Genomic DNA, 11112 nt, shown 5'->3' on the forward strand with positions numbered 1-11112 from the left:
CTTTCTTGCTTCTTCTGCCATGTGAGGACACAGTGAGAAGATGTTCATGTATGAAGAAGAACGTGGGCTCACACCAGACAATGAATCATCTGGCACCTTGATTTTGGACTTCTAGCCTCCAGAACTATGAGAAGTAAATGCTTGTTGTTTATAAGCAACTCAGTCTATAATATTTTTATTATAGCATCCCAAGTGGACTAAGTATCTTTCCCTGAAGCTGAGGTGAATTCCCTTGTTGACCTTTTGTAAGCATTTCCTTGACCCTCAAGCTCTTGCTCTTGACAATACTCCACAGCATCTTAATGCTAGATACCACCTTGGAATGGTATAACTTAAATATTAGCTTAAGTCTGGTGACTTTGTGGTGTCCACTTTGTTTACAGGAAGCTCTCCATTGCAGCTTCTCTTCTTTCCTTGACATTATGGTGCTGTAGCCAGACTTTTGTATTCATAGTTCTCCGGGCAGGAAGTAAGCATCAGTCTCTATGTTTAAGAATGTCCTAGTCACTGAGAGGGCTATTGCCAAGTTCTTTCAACATCAGCCTGTGATGGTTAATTTTATGTGTCAGCTTGAGTGGGCCCCAGGTTCCCAGATTAAGCATTGTTTCTCTATGTGTCTGTGGTAGTGTTTCCACATGATAGTAGCACTTGAATTGGTGGGCTTTGTCGATTGCCCTCCCCAATATGAGTGGATAGCATCCAATCGATTGATGGCCTGATTAGACCAAAAGGCTCAGAAAGGAAGTATTTATCATTTTTTACCTGCTTCACTGATCGAGCTGGGACATCTCATCTTCTTCAGCCTTCAGACTAGAATTTACACTACCAGATTTCCTGGGTTTTCAACTTACGGATAGCGATTGTGGGACTTAGCCTTCATAATGGTGTGAGCCAATTCCTCATAGTTAATCATATACCTATACATACATATATGTGTGTGTATATATATATGTATACATATAATTATGGATATATTGTACATATATGCATACATGTAAATATGTATATCTATGTATAGATACACATACGGAAAGATTGATCTCCTATTGGTTCTGTTTCTATAGGGAAGCCTAATACACAGCCTCATTATTCTTCACTCTGATGGCAGCCCAGTAGTGGGCATATGGGCATCTGCAAGTTAGCAAATGTCCAGCCTAAGACTGAGATGCTAGAAACAGGAAAAATCACTTTCAACAACTTGTCCCTTCTGTTATCTACTTTGATTTTTCACAATGAGTATTGAGGTCTATTGGATTGGTATTATTTTCTCTACTTTACACATGAGTAAATGAATGCTCAGATGTTCAGTGACCAACTCCAATCAGTTACAGGTTCACTTTGGAGTAAAGCCTTCTTTCCATCTATTTCGAGATTTAAGACTCAACTCTTGGGGTGCCTGGGTGGCTCAGTCGGTTGAGCATCCAACTTCGACTCAGGTCATGATCTCACAGTTCGTGGGTTTGAACCCCACATCAGGCTCTGTGCTGACAGCTGGAGCCTGCTTTGGATTCTGTGTCTCCCTCTCTCTTTGCCCCTTCCCCACTCATGCTCTGTCTCTCTCTGTCTCTCAAAAATAAATAAAAATATTAAAAAAAAAAAAGACTCAACTCTTTATACCCAATTACATACCTTGGATGTCTGTTCACCTCTGGAACCAATATATTTCTTAGATATGTAAGGCTTCAACAAATATAAGAAAAATAAATTCTGAATAACTGATTTAATTAGGGATTTTAAAAATTATTTTTGAAAGTCTTTAAAAAGTTGCTAAGGAGAAAAAAAAAGACTTAATTCAACCCATTTCTATATGCTTCCTACTTAGTTTTCAGAGCTGTGACAGAGCTGTCTTCTTCATTTTGACATAAACACTCTCTCCACAGTCACTAAGAAATTAAGAAAACCTCATTTATTTTTCCAGGGTCCATTAACAAGTCCATATTTTATTTGTCTTCCATCTTCATTTTCGACTGTGCTTTGCTAATAAGAAAAAGCTAACATTTTTTCTAGCAATCAAAATCCATTCACAATACTGATTTCCAATTATTTAAAGAATGAATTGCATTTTGCGATTTTGGCTGGTTTAAAAAGTGGATTCAGTAAATATCTTGCCTGGAAACAGAGATAATAGGTTCATCATGGATATTGTCCCTTAAGTCGGAGTTACACAACAGTAGTTTGTTTAATCCTTTCCTTTCCCTTGCCCCTGGTAATGACATTTCATTAACATTTTAACTTCTTCAGGAAAAAAAAAATATTTCAGCTTAGAGCTTTAATAACCTGCCTAGGGTATGCTTTACGTGAGCTTGCATTTTTAAAAAAGAAGCTTCTAACAGGTTCTAATATTAGTTTTAATTTTGAATTCTTAGCAGTGTCTATTGACCCAATGAAAATTTCAATACTGTGTTTCAGCCAGTACTGTGTTTTACCCTAACTGCACAGACTCAGGGTAAAAAACAGAAGATATGTGTACCAGGTTTTACTCTGCTTCCTCAGATATGATCTTGATCATGGGCATCCCTTAAATCACACTTACTTAGGGAATTTGCCATGTGATACTCCCATTTCCTCTCTGCTAGGTAGGAAGGATACATGCCTCTGTTCTGTACAGCCTTACTGGGCACCAGTCCCTTAGAATTTGGGAATTAAAAAATATATTTATAAACTAATGGCCTTTTAGAATTCTTTTGGAAGACTTACTAATTTTTAAAAATTAGCTTTAAAGTGAAATATTAACTGAATTTACTAAATAGCTAAATTAAACATCAATTATGCGGCACCTGGGTGGCTGGTTTAAAAAGTTAAGCGACCGACTTCAGCTGAGGTCATGATCTTGCAGTTCATGAGTTTGAGCCTCGCGTGGGGCTCTGTGCTGACAGCTCAGAGCCTGGAGCCCGTTTCAGATTCTGTGTCTCCCTCTCTTTCTGCCCCTGCCCCGCTCACACTCTGTCTCCCTTTCCTTCAAAAATAAATAAACCTTAAAAGAAATTTAAAAAAAAAAAAAATCAGTGATGTTACAGTGAACAACAAACGTGCATTTAACTTTGTCCCCAGGTGAGGAAGGCTGCCTTAGCATTTGACTTGCTGCCTTCATCACTCATCTTCTCTTTCCTGTTCCACATCTTTCTATGTAAAATGATTCAGTTTTTACTCAGTGCTCAATTATGTAATTGGGCTTTGCTTCCCTGGGTACAGATGGACACACGTTCATTTTCCCTTTCTCCTGAAAATGCTCTAGTTGTTTGCCTTTTCTTTCTGATCCAATTTTTCTCTCCTTTATTGTTTATACTAAGTGACTCACTGTTTCCCTATAATGCCCTGCAATAGCCACTGCTGCTGCTTCTCTCTGCTCACTCTTTCAGGGCCACTTTTATTAGTCTTACCTTACGCCAGGCAGGCTGCATAGAGATTCTCTGAGCTCTCTGGTTTCCCCTCTGTGCTGCTCAGAGGTCACATACTCTCAGGCCACCTGACCCATAAGGATAGGGCTCATGTCATCTGTTTCATAAAGGGGGTATTCTTATTTAGACTATCCACCATTACTTCACCTTTCCTCTGTGGTTTAGGTAGGAGTATATAGCAGTCAGCAGGTGATCACATTACTTTAAACACTAGTCCAGTCATATGCTATAGCTATTGAGCTATATTTTCTTCCCTTTTCTCTGAATGACAGACAAGAACTATTTTCTCCCTTTAAGAAACTAAAAATTCTGTAGAGAGGAATCTGGCTGGCAAGAAAGTGCCTCAAATAAAAAAAAAATTATAATGCTTTCTGTTCTCCCTATGTGTCTTCATTGTAGCTAGTAAGCAGAATAATGGTGTTATCTTCCAGAACTTTAAAAATTTTAATTACATATTATCCACCTCATATAAGTTGCTTAAAATCTAGAATTATTGAGGACTTTCTGTAAGGTTAAGTGTGTGTGCAATTCAAACAAAATTTAAATGAAAGCATCAGTGACCCCTAATGCCATAATTAGCTTCATTCTTTCATCCAATAAATATTTATGAAGGATTTTTATGTATTATTTTAGATGCTGAGTATGAAGAAATAGACAAATACTGAATAAAATTGACAAACCTTTTGACTTCAGGTAGTTTAGCTACTAGTTAAGGAGGATAAGCAATAAACAACTTAGTATATAATGTAATGTCAAGTGGTGAAAATGTATAGGAAGAAGAAAAGTTACCTTAATCAAAACTAATAATTTGAGAAAAACTAATAATGTTGAGATAGGGATTTCTTTTTGCAACCTGACTGCCGAGGTACAACTTCTATGGGCTTTTCCTAAGACATGAACACTGTTTTGCCATGTGACTCATAATGTAATTTTTAGAGCATAAACTTTATGCTAAAAAAATAACATACATATATAAAATATAACATTATGCCAAATCCTAAGTGTATATCCCAGAGAAATTTTCTCACTAGTGGTTACACTGCCACTCCTCAGATCAAGAAATGGAATATACCAGCAGCTCAGAATCCTCCCTCATGCCTTTCCCACCTCTTAAGATCCCTTCCCAAAGGCAGAAGATGTTGCCTACTATCTTGACTTCTTTGCCACTAATTAATTCTTCATGTTTTTGAGCTTTAAATAAGTTATATAGGCTGTATTCCTTTTTTGTTTGCTTTTCTTCCTTCATTGAGATTGTCAATATTGTTACTGTTTTTTGAAATAATATTTCATTCTTATTACTAGTTAATATTGCTTTGTATGAAGATATATTATAATTTATTAGTCCAGTCCACTGTTGAAAGACATTTGTATCATTTCCAGTTTGGTGGCATTATAAACAGTGTTGCAATGTACATTCTTATAAATGTCTTTTGATGAGCATACTTTTTAAAGTTTATTTATTTATTTTGAGAGAGAGAGTAGAGTGTGTGTGTATGAGTGGGGGGAAGGGCAGAGAGAAGAGAGAGAGAATCTCAAGCAGGGTCTGTGGCTGTCAGCACAGAGCCCGATGATAGGCTCCATCTCACAAATGTGAGATCATGACCCGAGCTGAAATCAAGAGTTGGATGCTTAACCAAATGAACCACCCAGGTGTCTAGAGCATTTTTTTTGATGAGCATGTTTTTGCATCTATGTAGTGTATATATATGGGAGTAGAAGTGCTCAATCATAAATTATGCATATATTTAACTTTAGCAGTATTACTAAACAGCGGTTGCACCAATTCCCGTTTTCACAACACTGTATAAAAGTTTGAGTTTTCCAAAACCTCATGAACACTTGGTGTTATCCTTCTTTAACTTTAGCCATGATTATATTATTGTAGTTTTACTTTGCATTTCCATGATGGGTGATGATTCTGAGCACATATTCATGTTTATTGTCCATTTGATACCATATTTTATAAAGTGCCTGTGCAAGTCTTTCGTTCATTTTTAAAATCGGGTTGTAGTGATTTGTAGGAGTTCTTTATATGTTCTAGCACAAGTTCTTTGTTGGATATATGAATTGAAAATGTTTTTTTTTCTCACTCTGTGGCTTACTTTTTTTATTCTCTTAAAGGTGTCCTTTGGGGAAAAAAGTCTTAATTTTAATATAGCCCAATTGCTCAATCTTTTATGGTTAGTGATTTTGAGGTCCTATTCACAAAATTTTTGTCAACCTTAATATAATTTCCCATGATATCTTGTAGAAGCTTTCACTTTTGAACTTTACGTTTAAACCTAAAATATACTTGGAAGGGACTTGTTTTTGTTTTTGTTTTGATGGTGCAATGTAAAGGTCAGGATTCTTTTTTTTTTTTCCCCATGCAGGTGTGCCATAGCCCCAGCACCACTGATTAAAAACTGGCCTTTCCTCAATACAGATATTTTGTCTCTCAAGTCCTGGTTGCCTTGTCAGATCTGAACTCAAATTGTATTTCCCCAGAAACTTGAGACCACTGAATGCTCTACTCATCCACTAATTTCTGCTTCTTTTACTCACCAGTCTCTTGTTTCTTGTGCCAAAATCCTTAAAGATTTAGGAAATGCCTCAAAGGGGAAAACTGGAACATAGGATGTCAAGCTCATTCCAATAAGTACTTTGTTTCTCTGGGTGCCAGGACTCCTTTGAAGGAGCAGCAGTGCGGGCTGCTTTGAAGCTTTCCAATACCTCGAAAATTATTTTTAAAAATTATCTGTCTTTTCTAGTTGCTTTTGGTGTTTTGATCTGCTAGTAGCCGTTTTGTCATAGCTAAAGGTAGAAGTTGTAATGGCATTTTCTTCTATGGAAAGAATGATCTAATGACAAATGGTCTTTAATCTAATGGTTAAAACACACCAGGGTAACATTTTAATTAAATCTTAAACCAGAAAGAAGGATTGGGCAACCTAAGAAAGACTGAAATACTAAGCTAAGAAAAGAGTATGACAGGTCATAATTCTCAAAAATATGATGGACATGAAGATTACCATTATTCTACCAATACTAGAATATTAGGCTGCTTTCAAACCAAACCATTAATGAGAAGAAGCTATGTTGTTAATAACCCAATAAAATTTAACAGACATTTTTGAATGCCTTACAAGAAAGACTTTCACTTTCTTGTTCTTAAACATGAACAACCACTTATGGTCCTTGATTCTATTTCTCCTGTTTTCAATGAGAAAAATCACAGCTTTTTCCTGAAGCAAGTTTGCAGGAGAATGCTTGCTTAAACCTCTGCAAGAAAACCAAGAACTTCCCTACTGTGGAGTGTCCTGACACCAGTTTCAGCAACAAGCTTTTTCAGACCTGTGAAAGACAGATAAAAATAACATCACAATCTTAATGGAGGAAATGTAAGTTTGAGAGGAAATTGAGTAGGGACAGCTGTAATAGTTTCTATACAATGGAATATTAGAGGCTTACCTAATAGAAAACTAGAAAATAAAGTATAATGATGTACATCAGGACCCGCTTTCATTCTACCCGGATGATCTTACCCTCTTCCCTTTGTGGCTGCATGCCCTATAGGATTTGGGACTAAGAGGAACTATGCATTCCTAACAAGTTACCTAATTATGGTATTTCTCTATGTACTCTTTAAAAATATTTAAAAGCTGTTTTGTATAGCCAGAGACTGAGATGCAAAGACATCTAAACCTATTAGGAGGTCACCATCTAACAAACGTGTTAATGCAAAGAGGTTTTCTAGGTAGGTGACTCAAGGTGATGATAGTTCATGAAGGATGGAGGACTCAATCTGGGAGGATTAGGGAAGGAATTTTCAAGTGAATAGAAAATTAAGCATACTTTTCTAACCTATAATATCTTTTGAGTTTGTTACACAAGCATCTATTGAGCACTTGCTACGTACCAGATATTGCATTGGGTGCTGAATACAACAATTATGGCTGGTCTTGCCTTAAAGAAGGGTTTCTTAACCTCAACACTGCTGAAATTTTGGGCCAGATATTTCTTTCTAGTGGGAAGCTGTCCTGTGCACTGTAAAATGTTTAGCAGCATCATAGACCTATGCTTACTACATGCCAGTAGCACTACTCTGCCAGCTGTGAGAGCTCAAAGTATCTCCAGATATTACCAAGTGTTCCCTGGCAGGCAAAATCACTCTCATTTTAAAATCATTGCCTTAAAGAAATTTAAATCTAGTGGGACACACTGATTAAATAGATAATTCAAATAATACTAGAAGTGTGGTGAATGAGTAACGCTTTGAGAGGAAAGAAGATGGATACTTAGCTAAGTTTTAGATCCAGAATGGGGTGCAGAGAGGGTTATTGGAGAAATCTGGATTGATTTTGAAGTACTGTTGACCCTTAAATAACACAGATTTGAACTGTGCAGATCCACTTATATGTGGATTTTTTTTTTTCCTGCAGAAAGCTTTCTTGTTTGCATTTGGCCCAGGGCTTGGGAGAAGGTGCCAGGTGGTTAAAAAGCTGCTTAGTGGCTGCTGGGAGAGGGTTAGACAAAAGCCTTGACACCAGGGGGATGCCAAATGGGACTGCTGGGCTCTGGAGATGGCTAATACTGCTTACGGGTGAGAATTTTAAAGAGATACTCACCCAGCCCAGCCTGGGGGCCAGCTAGCTGGTGGAGATTAGTCAAGTAGTCACCATCCTCTTGATGAATGTCACCTCTTTATCTAGGAAGTAGGTCTCTAGAAAGTCACAGATATGGGGTTGTCACAGGCAGAACCCGGGGCATGCAGCTCCAAAAGGGCCTGGTTGAGGTCCTTCTCTTGGACCATGGTGAATTCCATGGCTTCTGGGGTTTTACCCACTTATCTTGGGACAACTTCTGTACATCCTGGAAGAGGGTGCAGTTGCCACTTTGATTTTCGTTGGTGCCTTCCTGCTTCTCCTCAGCCAACTCTGGAAGTGGCCAATGCCCTCCAGAGTCACATTGCCACTGTGGAAACAGAAGCAGAGAAAGGTAGGTGTAGGAAGCCTGCAGATGCATGCTGACCAGTGGTTAATGGTGGCCTGAATTCACCCCAGTGGAATAATTCTGAGGCATCTGAGAGCTCATGGTTGATCGGCAATAAGGAGCTAAGTTCAAAAAATGGTGTTGGCTGGTCCTGAGGCAGAGGATGGCTGAGAAGATGGTTCCAAAAGTTGCAAATGGGAAAGGTGTTGAATGATGGTAGGAGGCTGGAAGAAGGGATATCCCTAAGTCTATTCCATTTGAAAACTGTTGAAGCAAGAGGCAGATTCCTGGAACTACTGAGAGCACTGCCAATACACAGAGTTTTTATTAGTATAGTACTATAATTGTATTTTCTCTTCCTTATAATTTTCTTAATAACATTTTCTTTTCTTTACCTTATGTTATTGTAAGAACACAGTATATAATACATATAACATACAAAATGTATGTTAATTGACTTTATGTTATTCGTAAGTCTTCTGATCAACAATAGGCTATTAGTAGCTAAGTTTTTGGGAAGTCAAAAGTTATGCACAGAATTTTAGGGTCTGATGCCCTTAACCCTGGCGTTGTTCAAAGGTCAACTGTGTAAGTGGGATTTAGCTCCTTTACAAGTGAGAGTTAGTAAGTATGTGTAGCAAGAAGTGGCATGAGATCTGAAATCAGATTGTCTGGGTCCAAACCCCAGTTCTACCATTACTAGTGTGGTGAGTTTGGATAAGTTACTTTCCTCCCTAATATTCCCTCAGGGGAAACTTAGAGTACCTCTTTCGAAGGTTGTTGTACAAGTAGAATCAGGGAAATGTGACATGTTTAGATCAATGTCTGCATGTAATAAGCATTCAATAGATACTGTATACCAGAATTGTTGTTGATGTCTTTGTTGCTAATAATTTTGCAGTAATTTCCTCATTAGGTTTTTCCTGACCCCTGTTGTTGCATTGAAGTCAAAAGTATGCAGATATCAGTCCTCCAGTTCAAAGTTACATAGTCATATTTGGGGGTGTACCTGGGGGTGTGCTTAGGTTCTCAGCTGCATGAACTTTCCAACGAAAGCCACTTAGAAAGGAGCATTTTCCACAGCCTTGAATTGAGCATCCCGGCTCTGTGAAAGAATCCCGTGAAAGTAACTGAAGAGGTTTTAGATGCTCATTTTAAAGAAATGCTGTGTTATTTTTCCTGTGTACTCCTAAAATAGACAGGTTAAGGAAGCAGTCTAAGGAATCTGAAAATTGCTAAAGAATGCCTGAACATCAAATTGAAAGGAAACTTTCAGAGACTCAGCAAGCACATGTACTGATGAGAGAGACTTAACCATAGTCTTTAGGACCTCTATAATCCTTAGCCAGACGATATCCATATGGTACGCACTTACCCAAACAAGCCTTCTGAGTAATTCTGACTTTGTGGCTTTTAACTGAAATGTGGCCAATTACTGTTAGAGACCAAAGACCTATCTCCCTTTGGTGACTAAGATCTATAAATTTTCCCCACACGCAGTTTTATACCTGGGAGCTACCCCCTTTCATTGTCTATTTATAGTTATTAGACTACTATTTTACTACTGTCTATAGATAGTATACCATAGATAGTAGAAAATAGTATAAGTATACTATCTATAGACATAGTAAAGTAGGTGAATTTTTCCAATAAATGATGTGCCTTTATTAAATATAATCCATTATGGAAATGATCTTCATCAGTGTGCATATAATTCCCATTGATGAGTTCTGGTGGTCAGTGACTCTGAAAGATTGGACATTCTTGCAGTGGGTTGTTCCTGTTTATCTCATGGTCTAATGAAGTTTTTGGAAGAGCTACATTATTTTAATGAAAGGGGACAGACACATTAATTAAATATTTTAGATATTAACAATATTATTCTATGATATAACAAACAGGATTGCCCAGAAATCACCCTGGAAGATAAAAAAGGGCTGAATCCAAACTCAGTTCCTATGATTACTTTCCCAAGGGAATTATGACTTTCTATCCCCAGTTGGAGGGGCTACAATTTCCTATGGGCTCAAGGTCCCCAGGAACTGGCTTTCCTAAACAACTCCTGTATATAGCTAACAACTCCAGACTTTTCAACTTTAGGTCTGTGCTGTTCAAAATAGTAGCCATTAGCTACACATGGCTGTAAAGCATTTGAAATGAGGCTAGTCTGAATTGAGATTGCTGAAAGTCTAAATATGCACTGTATTTCATAGAGTTTGTAAGAAAAAAATGTAAAATACCTCAATAATAATTTATTTTCTATTGGTTACATGCTGAAATAGTAGTATTTTGTTATCGATTTAAATAAAATCGACTATTACAATTAATTTTATCTGTTTTTTTTTCAATGTAGCCACTAGGCAATTTAAAATTATATATGTGGTATGCACTAAATTTTAATTGGATAGTGGTGCTCTAAGCAATCTGTTAACTTTTTTTTTTTTTTTTTTTTTTTTTTTTTTTTTTTTTTTTTTTTTTACCAATAATACTGCTCTTACCTTGTCCTAGAGGACCCAGAGTACATCTTCAGCAGAGAGCGTTGGTGTTGGCACAGCTTTCTGATGAGATTTGTGTCTTTTCTTGTGGATCATCTTCATTCTTTCAAATTTCTCATCTCTTTTCTTCCCCTTTATTTCTTTTCATCTTTTTATTTATTTTATTTTTTTTTCTTTTCATCTTTTTAAAAGAAAGTAGATTGAAACTAGTCTTTATTCTAGAGCCAGTTTAGTTCTGTTGCTAAGTC

General features: G+C 37.1%; 1 pseudogene; it reads right to left on the reverse strand.

Annotated features, from left to right (window-relative positions):
• Nucleotides 1–6651: 6651 nt before the first annotated feature.
• On the reverse strand, nt 6652–8471 carry LOC122220732 (annotated as a pseudogene).
• Nucleotides 8472–11112: the final 2641 nt, after the last annotated feature.

Source organism: Panthera leo, chromosome B2, assembly GCF_018350215.1.
Source record: "Panthera leo isolate Ple1 chromosome B2, P.leo_Ple1_pat1.1, whole genome shotgun sequence".
Taxonomy (NCBI): domain Eukaryota; kingdom Metazoa; phylum Chordata; class Mammalia; order Carnivora; family Felidae; genus Panthera; species Panthera leo.